At 52.3% G+C, this 18314-nt stretch overlaps 1 protein-coding gene across 8 annotated transcripts in view; it reads left to right on the top strand.

The window, feature by feature from the left end:
- The first annotated feature begins 283 nt into the window (after nucleotides 1-283).
- Nucleotides 284-18314, top strand: part of DLGAP2 (DLG associated protein 2) — an 823185-nt gene continuing 805154 nt past the window's right edge. For 2 of the 8 annotated variants that reach the window (XM_070253519.1, XM_070253516.1), the window contains exon 1: nucleotides 1050-1160. The gene's annotated coding sequence lies outside the window, so the exon portion shown is untranslated. Of the gene's footprint in view, nucleotides 503-1021; nucleotides 1161-18314 lie in introns of those variants that run through there. The other 6 variants (XM_070253515.1, XM_023630813.2, XM_070253523.1 and 3 more) reach the window with 6 other exon arrangements.

Below are 18314 nucleotides of genomic sequence, written 5' to 3'. Positions count from 1 at the left end.
TGTTGGGTGCGCGTGGGATTCGCCGGCTAACTTTTCGGCGCGCAGCGGGGTGGGGGGGCCGCGGATGGCGGGGGCGTGCTCGGGGCGCCTGGGGTCCCTCGCTGTCCCCGCGTGACCCGCCGCTCCCCGCGCCACAGGTGGCGGGCCGGGCGGTGCGCTCCTCGGGCCATGCGCTCTGGGCGGGGGCGGGCCGGGGTCGCAGGGGTCGCGGTGCCCAGGCCTGCCCCGCCACCCCCACCCCGCGCGCACGGCCCTTCTCCCCAAGCCGCGCCGGCCGCCCCCCAGTGCGCCGGTGCCTCCCCGGACGCCCAGTGCGCAGGCGCCGCCGCCAGGACCGACCGTGCGCGGCTCGAGCGGTCGGAGCCGCGGCGGCGGACGGAGAGCGGACAGACGGACGGACGGACGGGCAGACCCACGAGCCTCCTCCCGGCCTGAGGGGCCGGCCCGCCATGCCGCGCTGCTCCCGCTGAACCAGGAGCCGAGGATGTCCGCGCTGAGGAAGGTGCGAGCCCCGGGGCCCGGAGCGCGCGGGGTCGGGAACGGGAACGGGAACGGGGCCGGCGGGGGCGCGGAGCCGTCGAGGTGCGGGGACCCCGCGAGGGCGGGGGCCGGGGCTGGGTGGCCGGGCACCTCTCCCGCAGCGGGTCCCGCGCCGAGCCCCGTGCTCGTGCTGCGCGTCGCTGGCTGCGGGTGGGGGTCCCTGGACCTGGGCTCCTGGGGGGAGGGCGCGGAGCGGGCGCCGCGGAGCCGGGACAGTCTGCGCGCGGCGGCCCCGGGGAAGACCGGGGGGCGCGGGCTGGTGGGGGCTGCACGCCCGGCTCCCGCGGGGCCTCCGCAAGGGGTGGGGGCGGCCGGCATCGCCCCGCGCCTCCCCCCGAGCGCAGGTGGGGCGCCGACTCGACCCGGTGCATGGCAGCGCGCGCGGGGGCGCGGGGCCGGAGGGGCCGCTGGTGCCGGGCGGCTCGGCGGCAGCGACGGGGCCGGGGGTGCGCGGGAGGGCGGCCGCCGCCCGCTCCCGAGTGGGAGCGCGAGCTCGGGGGCTTTTGGGCGGTTGCTAAGCGCGGCGCTCCCGGCGCAGGACCGTAACCAAGCCTCCCCCGGCCGCGCGGCTGCTCTCGGCTCGCTCGCTCGCTAACGATCGGGGGAGAAATAGCGAGGAGGTAATTAGCACCGCCTGCGCGGGGCCCGGGGGCGGCGGGGGCCGGGCCGGGGCCAGGCGGGGGCGCGGGCTCTGCTGCGGGCCAGGTGGGGCCGGTGGGTAGGGGCGCGAGGCCACCGGCTCCCTCCGCGCGGTGCCGGAGCTCGGAGCAGAGTGGACCGAGGACCTGGACCGGGGACCGGGGGCCTGGGAGAGGGAGTTGGAGGGCGGGGAGAGGGCGACGAGGCAGAGCGCCCTAGAGATGGCAGAGGTCGCAGGTGCGGAGTGGGGGAGCGTGCCGGCTGGCCGGCGATTCGCGTCGGAAACTCAGAAGCAGCCTCCCCTGCTCTGGCTCGTCCACACTTCTCAGCTAACGCGGGTCCAGCCGCCTGCGTGTCGCTTCTCCCGAATGAATGGCGATTCGGGCCACGGCTTGCATTGGGGGTTCGGGACTCATCGGCCGGCTGTCTTGTATCGATTACGAACAGCGCGATCGGCAGCTGGTTCTCCCTCTGTGCGTTGGTTCCGCCAGCACCCAGCACGGGCCGTGGGAGGTGTTAGCTCGAGATGCACAGCGAACCGCTCTGTCCTCGGACGTGGAGGCTGGAGAGGGCCCCGGAGGCACTTCCGACAGGGGCTCTCCTGGGGCCTGAGCTGTGCGTCCCGTGGCCTGCTCTGCTATGTAGACGGGGACAGGGCGTTGGATTGGAACTCTCGGACCTGACGCCTGTGACCAGCGAAGGCTGTTATGTGCAGATGGTGGATTAATCGTATTAGTTAGCAGAAAATCACCCGGCTTCTCAGCGTAGCCTTGGGGAGTCCGTGCACCACGTCCCAGAGGGCTCGCTCCGGGTCTCTGGGCTGGCGGAACAGAACCCCCTCCCCCGCTCCTTGGAAGGAACAGCGTTTAGATCTGAGCTGAATGTGCATTACACCACCATTTTCATTTTACTTCATATTCCCATGAAAGGTAATAGGTAACCAAGGCAAAAAATGGTGAAATGATGAAAAAATGGTAATTTTTGGCAGGTCAAGTTGTTACTCTGGTGTTTAAAAAAATATCATTAATCAGGATTTTCCAGTAGCCAAATTGTCTTGTGCAGGCAGCTGGGTGACTCACAGGTTTGGCTCTCATAGTAATTGTAGAGTGTGTACCATTGCTTTTCAGATGGTGTGGCTCTTTGTTGCTTGCAAGAGAACAAATTAGGATATTTTATTCCCCACATCTGGCAACGTGACTGGCAGACTGTGGGGATACTATGGGCTCGCACATCTGGGCTGTGGGAGTTCTGGACCCACTGGACAGACAAGTAAGAAGTAGGCCTGTGGTAAAGCTCACTGCCTCTCCCACCCTCGCTTCAGACTCCCTGTCCCCCGTCAGGTCAGGGGGTTCCATCAGTGGGTTTATTCCCAGTGGTGGCCTGTCAGGGAGCCGCTCCTTTGTCAACTCTCCGTGCTGTTCCCTCTGTTCTGGGTTAAGAAGTCAGTGAGCCCCGAATGACTGATGCCCGGGATCCATCATGTCAAGTCTGCACATTACATTTTAGGTTAAAGGGAATTCTTAGTGAGCAGAATGGGTGCTATGTCACATAGTGCAAAGTGATGAAGTAATTAAAATTAAAGTTTTCTCACCACAAAGATGTTTTCTCAGATAAGCTTTCTAAGTCAACTTTTCATGCTGTCAATCACTTACTCCCTCTCCTTCCAGAAAACTTTGCGTTACGGTATAGTTACCCAAAAGGGTACTGCTTGAGACAGATAAACTTGTATTTATTCACCAGTGTTTTTGTTAGGGTTAAGATATTTTAACAATATTTTTGTATGCCTTAGGTGACTTGTGATGTGAATGAATTAGTAACAGTATTTTTCTATTTTTAGAGAGTTCGGTCACTTTGCATTGTTTCTCCCCAGTGACGTAAATATGCCATCCTGTGGCAATCTGTTACTTCTCCTACTTTTGTCTACTTCATTTTTGAAATTGGTAGAAATTCCAAATTAACTATTAAAAGCAAAAATAGGGGGCCATCCCCATGGCCGAGTGGTTAAGTTCACGTGCTCTGCTTCGGTGTCCCAGGGTTTTGCTGGTTCGGATCCTGGGCGTGGACAGCGCATCACTTGTCAGGCCATGCTGAGGTGGCGTCCCACATGCCACAACCAGAGGCACTCACAACTAGAATATACAACTATATACTGGGGGGATTTGTGGGGAAAAAGCAGGAAAAATAAAAGAAGATTGGCAAGAGTTGTTAGGTGCAAAACTTTAAAAAAAATAAAAAAAAAAAGCAAAAAAGGTGCTTTGCAGAGTTTGTCACATTGGATTCCGGATACTTGGAAGCTGACTAATTCTGAAATTAAGAGGATCTAATATTTTTTAAATTGTTGGAGGATTTGCCATCTCTGTTTTTTCCAGAGTACCTTCCATAACATGCCTACATGATGAAATTGAAGAAATGCTGAGGTTATTTTATAACTATATTTGAGAAAAAACTTCATGATTTCTCAGTTGTCCAAGGAGTTGAATGATGTACAGTTCGATTGCAAGTTCTAAAGAGACATTAATTAGACGTATTATTTACCGGCCCTGGGAACGGATGTGCTGTGGTCATCCATTGGACACAATAAAAATAACTGTGATTCATCATTTTGGACAGATGGGAGTCGTATGTAGAGCGTTGCCAGCATGTTGTTATAAGAGAATTATAGACTACCATGCAGGGGCCAGCAAGACATTTATTCAGTTAAAAATCATTCCTAATCCACCATAGTTTTACGTACAAGTTATTTTTATCACATAACCATATTCCTAGCTGATCGCCAACTTTTAAAATATGTTGTTTTCTAGGTACTTGTGTGCGAAGAGCGAGCATGGTTCATTCTGTGTTTATTCACGACAAGACACTCTCGTTTTTGGGGAGCTAGGTGGTGGGCTTTGGCATCCAGAGTGTGGTTCACCGCATGCAGATTCTGGTTAAATCTTGCTTTTGCTGTTGGAAGAGCATTCACCTTTACAGTCACCCTTTCCTTCCAGGGCTTAACAGCAGTGACAAATAACAGATTTGAGTCAGTATTAATCTCCCTGGCAAAGGAAATTGGACTTCGTATGTAAAACCACTGTTTTCCTTTGTCATAGCATTATTCTGTGTACCGGCTTCATCTGCTTATGCAAAAGCTTCTCTCAGACTGCAGCTCCCAGGGCCCTCACATTGTCCCTACTTGTCGCCCATCAGGGTGACCGCCTGTTTCTTTGGCTGCTCTGACATTTCCCACAAACAGCGTCGGCTGTAGTCACTCTTAAGAGAAGCGGTCTCTCTGGAGTTGTTGCCAATAGGTCCTCTGTGCTGGGTGTCAGTCAAGTTCATCTCTATCTCCGTCTTTCTTGGTGGACCCTCAAGGAGTTAAACTTACTAGACCGGTTTTACTAGGCACCCTTCCAGGATAACTGCAGTGGTTTCTTTGGAGAGTCACCCTTGCCCACTTATAAGGTTTGGCTGTGGCGGACCCACTGTCTGTTTAGGGGTGGGCTCCTGGTTGGCTAAAGGAAGTCACAGAACACCACCCATCTCTCAGGAGTAAGTGTGTCAGAGAAGAACACGGCATTTTATTTGAGCCAAGAATTATGTACGCCTTTTGAGGAAAGGGGAGGTTTAGGAAGTGAGGCTAACCAGATCCAGGGCCTGGAGTGGTGGTGGTCGGCCTGCAGCCTGCAGGGGACGGCCCGCCTGAGAAGGCAGCCAGCACAGGAGAGGCCCGTCTCTGGGCAGGGCCCAGCTGTGCTGGAGACCGCTTGGTGCAACGCCGTCGTTGAAGCCCTGGATCATGTCGTGTCTGAAACCGTCGTGACTGCTTCGTTTTCAGTTGTGTAAACCAAGACACTCCCCCCACCCCCCCTTCAGAGTGGCTTTTCTGTCCCTGACGACCAAATGGGATCTGAGGGTTTTTAGTTTCTCTAAAAATTTCCACATTAAAAAAATTTTCTCATTGAGGGGCAAGATTTGTCCATTTTCAGGTGATATTTTGGTCAGTATAACCTTTTTCTGTGTGTCCACAGAAAAAAAAGGAAAATTAAAATTGGTGCTACAAGGAAAAAACATTGTCAACCAGCCCATTGGTAAAATTGTAGCAAAAATTTTAAAAAGTAACTTTGTAAATCTCTTTGGTCAGTGTCTTTAAAGTGATGTGCTATACTCTGCAAAAAAGGAAAAAACATTGAAATGATCCCTTGGGCCCATACGGTATATATTTTGAACTAGTCAATGTAAAATTATACTCTGGTGATTAGTGAAAATGTGTCCTACTGTTTTTGTGTGGCACCGACCAGCAGTGTTTATATTGGCAGCATAAGTAGTGGTCAAGCGTGCGGGTTCTGGTGTCAGACTGTGGGGCAGCTGAGTGGCTTTGGCGGTGTATTCAGCCTCACTGAGTTTCAGCCCCTCGTCACTGGAAGAGGGACAGACACAATATTCACCTGATAGGGTTGTCACGAGAGTGCAGTGAACTGATGGCTGCAGAGCATTCCAAGCGGTGTACGTAGTCAGTGCTCAGTACGTGTTGACCGTTTGATCGTGAAGGTATAGAACTGGGGCCCAGTTTGAGCCATCCCATGTTGGAAGTAATCAGGTCACTCTCTGGACTCTCGTAAAACTTAAGTATTTATTATTTCTGGTCTTCTTTTAATAATATAAGTTCTGCCAATTCTTTCTGAAAAGTTTTGACCTAACTTAGCCGCAAAGGGACAGGGGCATAAACCTTAATAAAATAGAAACGGATAATTTGAGCAAACAAACATGATCACCATGAGGGTTAACACAATTCTTGGGGCTTCAGGTCTAAATGAGTTTCCTGGAAGCCAAGTCAACAAAAACCAAAGCACACACGAGCCCTTCTTTGATCACCTTATTGGGGTAGACACTGCATTCTCCTTTTTCAGTGAAGAAAATATTTCCCTTAGTGCTAATTCATACAAGATGCTCTCACAGAAGACTGTATAGAAAGGGGTTGGGGTTATATAATATATAACTGTTGTACAAATACACAAGTGTTTTTCGTGATTGTGTCTTGTAATAGACTTTGAAAGAAACCAAAATCAGAACATATGCACCCAACCGACAAGAGGGTATAATTATCTTTTCCTGGTGTTCATGCATTGTCTCCATGACCAGTTGGTAAACTCTGGGTTCAGGAGCCAGGTCTTGATGTCTTTGCATCACCTCCTGATCTGCCCCAGTTTAGTGTTTATATGTGAACTCACGTCATGTATCCTGTGGACAACTCAGCTTTCTTAGGTCTTACGTATCTTCATATTTCCCACAATGCTTTCATGTAAATGCCCAATAAGCCTGTCTTAGCCAAGGACAGGTGACCATGTTGTCCTAAATATGACACCACGTGAGGAGTTGTTGCAGCCGTTGTCTCTTCTTCTCTTCTGTCCTGACCCCGTTTGGGGAGCGGCTCAGTAACTCTTCCCCAACTCCATGAGATTGGGCTGGTGGCTTTCTCTTGCACCTGCTTTATGGTAGCACCTCACACGGCACTGCTGTTAACCCTTTCCTTATCTCCCCTTTGGAATGACCGCTCTTGAGGAGGGCTGCCTGGTCTCACTCATCCTCGAATCCTGGCACAGGAGGTCTGGTCCATCTTGCTCTCTGTTCCAGGGAGTGAATGAGCACAGGAACAGCACATTCCTCCGCCTGGCATTCAAGATTCCCCAGATCTGACCTTATGTTCTCTTCTCTCATCCCCATCGCCCCTTCTGTGCTGTTGAAGACTCTCTCTCGGATCCCATCCCTGCATTGTCCCTGTTTCCTGACTCAGCCAGGCAGCAGCAGGATTCCATGCTTTTGCCCACACTTGACCGTTTCCTCTTTTCTACATTTTCCTCCTATTTATCCTTTTGGACCTCGTTGAACTGCGACTTCCTCTGTGGCATGTTTACCAGTCCTGCGGTGCCAGAATTAAGTTACCTGTGGTCCTTTGTGCCTCTTAGGGAGCCTTCCTGATGCTTCCTCCCACCAGGTGCTGGATGCTGTCCCTGGTGCTGAGGAGAAGCCATGAAGGGACAGGTTGGGTGATGCCCCAATTTCTACTGTAGTGTTTTAGGTCGTATTACTCTGTGAATGTTTAGTGAAGGAATAAACCCACAGCCAATTAGCTTCTTCAGGCACTACAAGAAAGTCTCCTTGTTTGCATGTTTTTACCCATTACTTCTCTAAGTTGAGAGTGATTGAGATGAGAGGCCTTACAAGCATGTCAGTGGATTTGTATACCTTTTTTATTTGCTTGTAATATGAAACTTTTGGGTCTTTAAAAATGATTTCCACTTCTCTGACATTCTTTGTAATATTTTGACAGTTTCTGAAAAAATTTCTAAACAACTGTTTTCTGATTGTATTAAAAAGTTAATGTAGAATCTACACCATGGTAATTTAGAAAGTTTCTTAAGCAGTTGAATGTTGTATTTTCAAATTTTCATTTTGGCCATTTTAGTGTATAACATTCCTGGGTCTACAACACAATGTTCTAGATTATTACTGTAATTAAAGTTTCATTTTTGTTGTGAAAGATGGGTTACGTTCTCTTAAAGCAACCAAGTAGTATCTCTTAGCCTTCAGTTTGTCCATTTGCTTGTTTCTTTAATGATATTTTGTCGAGGGTCACAGCATTCAATTTAAAAGAAGCAACCTTCTTTCGCATATAACTAGTCCCAGCAATTTCACTTCTGGGAACATATCCTAAGGAAATAATCATGAATTTACAGGAAATTAGCTAAACAGATGTTCACTCAGCTTCGTTTCATAGTAAAACATTGGGAAGTAGCAATAACAGGAGATTGGATAAATTCATTGTGATATAGCCATGTTATAAAAAAATACATATCCACTAAAAAGATAAAAGTTAAATATTTAATATTATGAAGTGGTGTTCATATTATGTTAAGTGAAGAAAGCAGATTTCAAAACAGTGTGCTCAGGATGGTCCCATTTCCCTAAAGCCACTCCGTCTGCAGCACAGAGAAAAGACTGGAGGGACTTATGGCAGCCAGTGGGAGGGGCCCTGGCTGACCTACTGCATCTGCACCTTGTTCAGAGTGAGGCCAGCTTCCTATAGCACCCACACCACCCCACACCACCCCTGGTTGTCTGTCTGAGTTCATCTCTCCCCTTGCCGCTCTGCTCCAGGCACCCCTCCCTCCGTGCTGTCCTTGAGCTGCCTGATGGGATGTCCTGGTATCAGGGCCTCCCTCTCCTTGGGTCACTCCCCCCCTTCACTGGACCCTCCCAGGTGGCACTTCCTCCTTGGTGGCCCAGTCCCTCCTGCACTCCCTTGCTCCCTACTGACCTTCCAATATCCTGTGTTATTATTTATGTCCCCCCATAATAGCTTGCTTTTCCTGAGCACTTACCGTGTACCAGATACACAGAGGTACCAGGTACCTCTGCCAAATGCGTTACCCAGGGCAGCTTGTCCCGCCCTGCGAGCCCCATGGGGTGGGCATACTTGTCATCTGCATCTTGTGGATGAGGAGACTGAGGTGATGTTGAAGGCTGCTGTGTGGTCTGGCAGAGCCTGAGTCATGGCCGCTGCCCCCGTGCCTGTCGCTGGGCTGTGGCTCCATGAGGGTGGAGGGTTTGTGCCGTTGCTCATTGCTGTGTCCCAAGCTCCTGGAATACCACTGGGCCGCAGGGGCTCCATCAGTGTTTGCCGAGGGGGTTGTATGGGCCAGGGACCAACAGGGCTCATCTGTGAGCGCTGGGCTGGACGGCCACTCTCGTCTTCTTTTTTCTGTTTGCATCACAATGCATTTGGCCTCAGGTCATGGAAAGTCCCCACAGAGTCACTTACACAGGATATCTGTCAGCTCACAGAATAAAGGCTGGCAGGGGGTTGTCTCAGGGATCCTGGGTTTTGTCACTCTTCCACTCTGTGGTCCTCACTGTGTCTGTAAGCCCCTCGTGTGCAAATGGCTGTCCCCATTCAAGGTCGTCACTTGCCGGGTGACAACAACAGGTGGAGAAGGAGGACTTGTTCCTATGTTGGGGTCCATAGCTGCCATCACAGAGACCCTCTGACTGTTTGTGACATGACATGGTAGAAGTCGGTTTCTGGCTCCTGTAGAGTCAGATTCTCGGTCAGCAGGTGGCTCTCCTGGAAGTGGTCATTCTGTAGCCAGGCTCTTCTGTCTTGTGGCTCCTCTGTTGTCGATGAGGTTTCCAGGGCCACCGTGCTCATCCCTGTCTGAGCAGGGCCGGGCGGGGATGGCACTGGGGGAGAGCTTCTGGGGTCGGCCTGGAGGTGCACACTCGGCCTCTGCTCCTTCCTTGGCCTCTGTCCAATGACTGCTTACCTGCAAGGGAGGTGGGGATGCAGACCCTGCAGGCCCAGGAGAAAGAGGAAGCTGCCCATTTCTTGTGTCACTTTTGGAATGAAGAGACCCTACCCGGAGGTTTTCCAGACACATTACCTCTTGTCCTGTCAGGTCTAAACCAGTTCCTGGCAGGAACAATGGGAGCGTCACTGGGATTAGATTAATCTTGACCCACTCTGGGCTGAGCTGTGCTGGTTATCCCTGAGGCCCTGCAGAGGAGGGTAAGTCCTGGGGGTGGGGGTGGGGCTGGTTTCCCTTAGAAATCAGGAGGCAGGCGGCTGTTCATCATCTAGCAACAGCGTCCTGTTACACTGTGGTTCTGAGTTTATAAAGTGTGTAGGGCTGATAGTACTTTTGTAATTTAAGTGTCCTGAAGACTTCTTTATGCATCCATCCAGTAAAAGATTGCAAAGATGTTGCAAAGCACGTAGGGACTAGAACCATCCTCTGATAACCCGTTAAACCCGCGGTGGCTCCTCCACCACGGATGGCTCGTCATATGTCCCTTACACTGTGGGATTCACCGCTGTGTCGGTTATGTTCTCTGGCCACAAGTCCCGGCTAATATAAGCAAGACAGAATCAACTGGAGGGACCCGGACCAGCTCACAGACCTGAAGGGGACGCTGGAGAAGCTTCAGGAAGATAGGAGCCTGGCAGTTCCACAGCACGATCTGCAGGAGCCTCTCCAGCGTCGCTGCGGTGACAGTCAGCTCCGAGCACTCTCCGTCACTGCCTTGCTGTGCTCAGGACCGAGCTCCGACCACTCTGCGTCACTGCCTCGCTGTGCTCAGGACCGAGCTCCGAGCACTCTCCGTCACTGCCTCGCTGTGCTCAGGACCGAGCTCCGAGCACTCTCCGTCACTGCCTCGCTGTGCTCAGGACCGAGCTCCGACCACTCTGCGTCACTGCCTCGCTGTGCTCAGGACCGAGCTCCGAGCATTCTCTGTCACTGCCTCGCTGTGCTCAGGACCGAGCTCCGAGCACTCTCTGTCACTGCCTCGCTGTGCTCAGGACCGAGCTCCGACCACTCTGCGTCACTGCCTTGCTGTGCTCAGGACCGAGCTCCGACCACTCTGCGTCACTGCCTCGCTGTGCTCAGGACCGAGCTCCGAGCACTCTCTGTCACTGCCTCGCTGTGCTCAGGACCGAGCTTCCACAGAGCTGGCCTAGCTGGGGCCATCTGCTCTGTTTTAGCCAGAGGAGTGCAGGGCACCTGGGCTAGGGGATGGCAGTGGGCCACGTGGAACAGCAGCCAGGCGGACATGTCCAGCCTTACCCTGTGACCTGAGCAGAAAGCCCTTGCCTGGCCCTTTTCCCAGTAAAGCTTTGGAGTCCAGACTGTCGAGAAGGTGAGAGAGAAAATATCTGTATCATCTTACAACAGGTCTTAGTATTTTTCAAGGAAGATACGTATGTATACACACTGGGTAGAGCCCGGGTCCACAGAGGTGTAAATTTAACAGCACCACTAAGGACGCCTCGAGTTCTTAATTATCAGCGGCACGCAGTCCCTTTCTTGGCTCTGCCTGTGAGCCGTTGTTCCTTTCCTTTAAAATTTTTCTCCGTTATGGGTTTAGGACATTCTTTGGAAAGTGTGCAGTGTTTTCCCAGTGAATAAGACTAGGCGAAGCCGGAGGTTGGTGTTTTATTGTCGAAGTGAGTAATGCATTTCCTTGGCTACCAGATCTTTTCTTGCTGTTACCTTTTGTTATGTCTCTTCCACTTTTGAAAACTTCTCTCCTGTGATCTGTTTGTCCTCTCACATGGCTGTTTGGGCTACTTTCATACATTTTCTTTTCTTTTTTCCCCTGGTCATCTAATCTGCTCAATGTTTAGAAATTATAGAGAAGCACAAATTAATGACTTGGAAGTCACCAATAATTCCATGACCTAGAAATAATTACAGTTTGTGTCTTGGCATGCTTCTTTCCTGTCTTATTCTTTAAACCCAAATTGGGAACTATCCTGTTTTTTTCACTTTGTATTCTTTTCTGAGAATTTGTCCGTATTTTCAAAATATTCTTCAAGAATTTGACTTTAATTGAAGTGTAATATTCCAGTGTGCAGTATTATTCAATCAGTCTCCTGTTGCTCAGTGTTTAAGTTGCTCACAAAAATTTTTGGCCATTATTCTGTGATTAGTATCTTTTTTTAATATTTTCTGAAAATCTAGATAATTTGTCTCTAGTGAATTCCTAGAAGCAGGATTATTGGATTAATGGATGTGTTTAGTTTATTAGGGTTGCTCTAGCAAATGACCACAAACTTGGTGGTTTAGAACAGTAGAAATGGATCCTCCGGCAGTTCTGGAGCCCAGAGGTCTGAATCCAGGGGTCTCAGAGCCTCGCTCCCTCCAGAGGGCCCGTCTGCAGTCCTCCCGCAGTTACACCGTGAGGCGTTTCCGTCTGTGGAGGGGAGCCTGGCTGTCCCGGCTCCTGTGCCGTGTGCCCCTCGGCAGATCGGAGCACCATGTTCTAACTTCATCGTGAAATGTGGCTTTCCTGTTCAAAGGTTTAATGGGATAGCATTTTAAAAGCAGAATTCAAGTCGGGTAAATTTAGTGTCTGAAAAATGTCCGGACTGAAAATAGGTCTATTCCGAAATGTCTGCTGCGGCCTGAGCTGTTTTCATCTGAGCAGGTGAGCGGCCGAATCGTCGGGGCCGGATGTCGTTCCTCCTTGTGCTCCGACAGCAAACAGGTGTCCGGGGCCAGGCTGGCCTCACAGCCACCTTCACAGAGGGACTGGTTTTCGCTGTGTTCTTGCCGCCTCTGATGCGCGATGAATCTTCTAGCACGTTCCAACAGCCGTCCAGGAGCCTCCCCCTCCCCCCTCGTCCTCTGACTTGGCCACCTCATGGTTCTCCTGACAAGTCCTTATTCTTTTCTCTTTTGAAGACATTAAAAAAGATGAATCATAGGGTTAAAAAAAGTAAGGCTTTTTTTGGGTTTCCTGTCGTTTCCTAATCCTTACAGTAAGTTTTAAATTTCTGCCTCATCTGACGTTTTTTCAAGCTTATTATTATTTTTTTCTTAGAGAAGAGCATTCCTGTCAGGTTAGGGGAGGGTCTTCTCTTGATTTCTGTGACATGGTGCTCGGTTAACCCAGCTGTTGGCGCCTCTCCTGCCCTGAGGGAGGACAGGGCACCCCGTTTTCTGCTAGCAGCGCTGTGTCATCGCCCCATCACCTTATTCTTTTGCCATGCGCACACTTCGGGGTCCACGTGGGCAGAGCATGCTCTCCTGTTCCCTGTCACATGGCAGCGTGGAAGGGGCGACCTGGGATGGCTCCCAGAGAGCCTGCTGCCATCGGGGACCAGTGAGCTGAGCACTCAGCACGTTCACTCCTGCTCCTTCGGGGGATGAGCTTGTCTGTCCGTCTGGCGCTGCTGGTTAGGAAGGTGACCGAGACTCGGCCCCTGCCCTCCAGGGGTTCATATGTGGTGAGGAGCATAGATGTGACAGTGGACGCAGGACAGGTGGAAAGAGGGGTGGGCTGCTGAGCCCCGAGGCCTCTGTGAGCGGCCTGGTGTTTTGATTGTCTGGATGCACAGGGCGCGTGGTCCAGGGCACGTGGATGAGGCTGTGCTCACTCGCTCAGAGGAGCGCTTCCTGTCTGTCTTCCTGGCTTCGTGCTCCGGGCCTGTTGATTCGGTGCTAAACATGGTGGATGTCACCGAGAAGGAGGGGGTCTGGATTCTCTTTTGAAATTTACAGCTGGGGTGGCACACGGTGGCCAAGAAGCGTCGGAGTCACAGGCGTCCCCCTGGAGGCTGGCAGTGGACCCTGCGTGGGGCGGAGGCTCAGAGTCCTGGTGCTGGCCCCTCTGAGCCTGTGGGTGCAGGTGCCGGTCCCTCAGCCGAGCAGCTGTGTCCTCCCCCCATGGCTGCCCCGCGGGAGGTGGCCTCCTGGCTTCAGGAGCCTCCTCGCGAACATTCATCCCTTTGTCCATTTAAGTAGACGCCTGCTTCTCCTATTTCCCAGTGATTGTTTTTAGAAATGTGGCGAAAACCATGGTCACTCCATCATTTTGTTTTCTCCTAAACCCCATCTTAAAGGAACACACAGATTGCAGCTAAGAGAGTGTCTTTGACTCGACGTTTTTGGGTCGAGTACCGTCTCCCTCCTGCAAACCTGAAGACAGAGGCCTTGAAGAAGTGAGGAGCTCTGCAGCGCGGGACGTGGACCCGGAAGTCGGGCCTGCGAGTGGCGGTGGGGCTGACGTTCCGCGGAGACGGCGGCGTGGCTGCCTGCGTCTCAGAACGTGAACTTCAGAAACGTGTCTTCAGAGGGCTGTCCGCGTTAGGGCAAGTTAGGGAGTCTGTTTTCTCCTGTTATGTCTGGGCTAATGTGGCCACGATTTGTTTATGCTTGAGCTCGGTCTGTAAGGAAATTCGGGCATTCAGTGACTGGGAAGAATAAAGGTGCTTAAGCCATAAGCGTGCCCGGTAGACGTTCCTTCTGGGGAAGGAGAGTTGAAAGAGGTTCTGTGAGATAGGAGGTGTCGCTACAGGTCTTAGAACTTGTGAACAGACGTGAGGAGCGAGAAGTTCTGGGTGAGGCCGCGGGAGGTGCGAGATGCCCGGGGTGGTTAGAGGGAGTCAAGAGGAGGATGAAGGGAGGGGGAGTCCCGGGAGGAGTGTTGGTTCACCAGCCCAGAAGCTCCTGAGCGTAGATCTTTCTTCATCTGTTCACATGTTGTAGGTATTAAGAATTTATCAGCACAGCAGATGGAGCTTTATTTCTTTCTTAAACTTGCCTGTACGTCCTTCTCTAAGATGATCCGAGATAATAAAATGAGATACATAATCATCATTTTCCTTGAGGTATTTAAAAAAAAGTATGTACAGAGAAAGCAGAGTACATTTTACAATCTGCCACAGGGTAGGGACAGCGGCCCTGTCTGTGTGATTGCGATGAGCTCGGCGTTTCAAGACCCCGACGTCCACAGCCGTGGAAACGCTGTGACACACTCTGTTCCCTGTTTGAAGCGATGCCCAGCTTCCGCCTGCGTGGCCTCCAGCTCCTCCTGGCGCAGCTCAGGGCCCGAGCGAGGAGCTGGCGTTAGGTCTCCTGCTGGAGTGCGTGGTCCTGGGCGAGGCCGTGAGAGGCCTCCAGAGCGGGTGATTTCTGAACCGGCTCTGCGGCCTCCGAGGGGGTGTCCGGGTGCCACCTCCTCCTCTCCTGGGCTCGCTGGCCCGACCCTGAGGGGTGTCTGCCCTCCTCCCTGTCCAGCCTCCGGCTCCACCCGCAGAATATCCTGGATTTGGGTGAACTGCAGCCCCGTTGGGCTGGGTGCTGACGAGGCTCACTGTGCCTCAGACAGAGGGACCCCTCTCTCGTTACACGTCGGGGAACGGCCCGTTCGCTGGGTGGAGGTCTGTGAACTTAAGGCACTCCTCAAGCGTGGATCTGCGTGTTCTCCCTCTTGGCCGCTGCACGCTGGCGCCTGTCGTGGAAGGCGGAGTGAGGTTGGTCAGAGACGAGGGTTCAGTGTTGGTGTCCTCATTCCCTGAGAAAAAGAGGAATGCTTGGGAGTCAGGTGTCTGCAGCCACAGAGCGGGGATGAAGAACGGGGTGTGCTGTTGTCACCAGGCTGTGGTTTAATCATCTGGTGATCATCCTAGCGGTTGGTAACAACCTGGGTGACTTTGGCTGAATTCCTAGACACCTGCTGATCGTGTGGTCCTGTGGCCGATGCTTTTCTGGACATGTCTGGTGGAGACAAAAGCAGACATTAATTTCGCATTTATTCCTGATGAACAATTCGTTCATTTGATGTGTTTGTCTGTGAGCTCCCAGTGGGCCAAGCACTGTGCTCAGCCTTTCGTATATTTTAGTGAAAAAGAAGGACGTTGCTGGAATGGGAGTCTGTGCAGGGAGATAAATATTAAATAAATATCTAACAGTTAAGTGACTAAGGACTTTTTTTGTCATCATCATAGCTCGGCTGTGAGGACCGCCTGGAGGAGAGCGCGGGCGCTGTGACTGACGGCGGGGGCAGCTGGAGGTGGGGGTGGAGGTGTCGTTTCAGCAAGCCCGGAAGAGTAGGAATTCGGAGCAGGGCTGGCAGGGGACTGCCCGTCTTCCAGCCCCGGGAGAGGCTGCAGGGCATCCTTTAGGCGACTCGGGGCTCCGCCCGGCCGGCGGGACGCTGTGGTGCTGGGCAGCGTGAGGGCCCGCCAGGGCGTTCTCTAATCTGTGTTTAGTTAGTGAAGATGCACTTTCATATGTTTAAGAGAATCTTAAGAGGATGAAACACGGCAGGAACTTTGATTTGCCATCCAGGCCTTGCTGTTGGGCATGGAGTTTGGGATCTGCTTTCTTCCTTCTCTCTGAATCCATACTCACGCCCGGCCCTCAGGACACCTTACCCTGGACCGTCACACCTCCTGGAATGGACAGCTCTGGGGTCAGGAAGTGCTCACGGGGTGTGTGGCCCTGTCAGGCCTCACAGTTTACAGATGGGGAAACTGAGGACCGGGCCCGAATCCCTCATCCTGGCGGAGCCTCCTTCCCCTCCTCTGGGCTCTGCGCCCCGACCACACCCTCCCTGAACGGTGCTTGAATTAGTAGAACATTCTTTAGCAGGTCTCCCTGCCGCCTCCAGTCTCTCTCGGCTTGAAACCATCCTACACACAGCTGCTGGGATAATCTTTCTGAAGCCGTTTTTATCATGTCACTTCTCGGCATGCTGTTTTGCCTTTTGTCAAATCCAGATTTCTCCTCCCTGCTCTCAGAGCTTTCTGCAGAATGTCCTGTTTCCTAGGGTGCCCATCATGAGCCATAGGGAGCATCTTACTGTCGCCTGCCACTGGGCCTTTGCTCATGCCATATCACCCACCTGGAACAGTCTTTATCAACCTGTTGCTTGTGTTCCTTTTCTTCCTTGATCTGTGTCCACTTCTCTTTCCTATCTAACTCAGAAACCCTTTTATTCCTGGAACGTACTCTAGAAATGCTTACCTCCCCCCAACTCTGGCCATGCGTTTACCTTATGGCTCCTTTAGCAATCAGTTATTCAGCTCACGACATTCAGCAGATGTCTTAAATAAGGTATCTTAATCCAGCAAACCAGTCGTCATGTACTGGTTAGCTAGGTTTCTTATGAAAATATACTAGGAAATACCTCACTATGAGCTTTCTTTAAAAGAATCGTTTCCATTGTGTCTTGGCAGTGATGCAGTTACATGAGATTTGGTTCATTTCACACCGGGTTTTCAGGGATGTTGCATTACACCGTGTTTTCCTGGCTGGTAGGATTTTCCGGTAGTCTCCTGAGAATGACGCCCATGTGGAGTTTGGACCCCAGCGCTCTCCTTCAGCATCCCGCGAGCACAGTGATCGGGAAGTGCTGCTGACTCACCGGGCTGAGCGCCATGGCCGGGCTGGAGCTCAGACTCGCGCACGACCGTACCCGAGATCAGAAGTCTGTGGTTTGGAGACTGTGTGCCTTTGATTTTCCCGTTTTGGATGCGTGTTTTACCAGAATCTAGGTGGTGTTGCGGTTGGTCGGAAGCTCTGCGCGTTCCCTGGGTGCTCCGCGTGGAGTTCCTGTGCAAGCAAGGCCGGTCCGTTCTCTGTGTGTGTTTAAACAGCCCTCCGTGTGCGTACACTGGAGTTCTCAAACGTGTCTTCCCTCGGCTTCTCATTCCCATGGTGGTGGGGCGGCCGCCTGGCGCCGTGCAGGCGTGTGAGCTGAGAGCTGGCTCTGCCCGTGCCGGCGGGGCACTGACCCTGACACTTAGTCCCCTGGCTTCAGTCACCTTCCCTGTGAGGTGGGATGCGGGGAGCGCGCCGCCTGCCTCACGTGGTCGTGAGGATCAGAGTGGAACGAGGTCACCGAGGCCCCAGGACGGGGTGATGGGCTGAGGTGAGGGCTGGTGGCCGTGGAGCCAGGACTGACATTGGGGCCCCTGGTTGGCTGTGTTCTTGGCTCAGATCTGTTCTGCTCCTCTGCATGGAGCTTCTCTGTGAGTTTCGCCTGCACCCACATTGTGAAGGCGCTTTTTACCACAGAAAGAGCTGTGTTTATAAGGCAGTGTTGTGCACCCCATACTTATGGCAAAGCAGTTTTAATCGCTTTCTGATTGTTGTTTGTTTAGATCCAGCAATCTCTGTGAGAGACAGGGTCTTTTGTTTTTATTGATTTAAAAAAACTGTGAGTATTTTTGTTAAATTAGACACATCAAAACGACTTGTTATCTGACACATCTGAAGTATGACTCTGCAGGTTTTCCTGGGAACTTTAGAAAATGTATGCTTCCATGACTCTCCAGTTTCTGGTCTGGATGATTTCCTTAAATAAGTCGCCCAGTGCTGGCTCCGTGTCCAGCAGGACCTAGTTGTGCACATTGAGGGGGGCAGTGAGCGGATCCAGGGTGTCTCGGCCGTTCCGCGTCCCTCTCCCGGGGTCTGTCTGGTTCCTGACCTGTTGTCGTGGGGTCTTTCCCGGGGCATCCTCATCACACCTCATCACAGGTCTGCCCCTCTCAGCCGGCGGTGCCCCTGCGCAGACAGTCCGCGCTCTCCAGGGGGATCTCTCCCGGGCGGGGTGAAGTCCCCTGGGGGTCTTCCGAGTTCTGAAGGTCGCTCAGCTTCTCTCCCTGATGGTCACAGTGACTTGTGTTTTCTGCGTAGAGGTAATTTTATAACGTACGTCCATTTGTTACTTTCCTGATAGCTGACTTTTGTATACATATAACCCTCAGTTCCTTCTAATTTGGCCTTTCCCCTAAACAGCCATGCGTATGTGCAGCCAGCCTCGTCTGGGCTGTGGGGGTGGAACTGTGTTAGGAATTTCTACAGTTCTTC

The sequence above is a fragment of the Equus caballus genome, chromosome 27 (assembly GCF_041296265.1).
Source record: "Equus caballus isolate H_3958 breed thoroughbred chromosome 27, TB-T2T, whole genome shotgun sequence".
Taxonomy (NCBI): Eukaryota; Metazoa; Chordata; class Mammalia; order Perissodactyla; family Equidae; genus Equus; species Equus caballus.
This window is presented reverse-complemented; position numbering and strand designations above follow the sequence as displayed.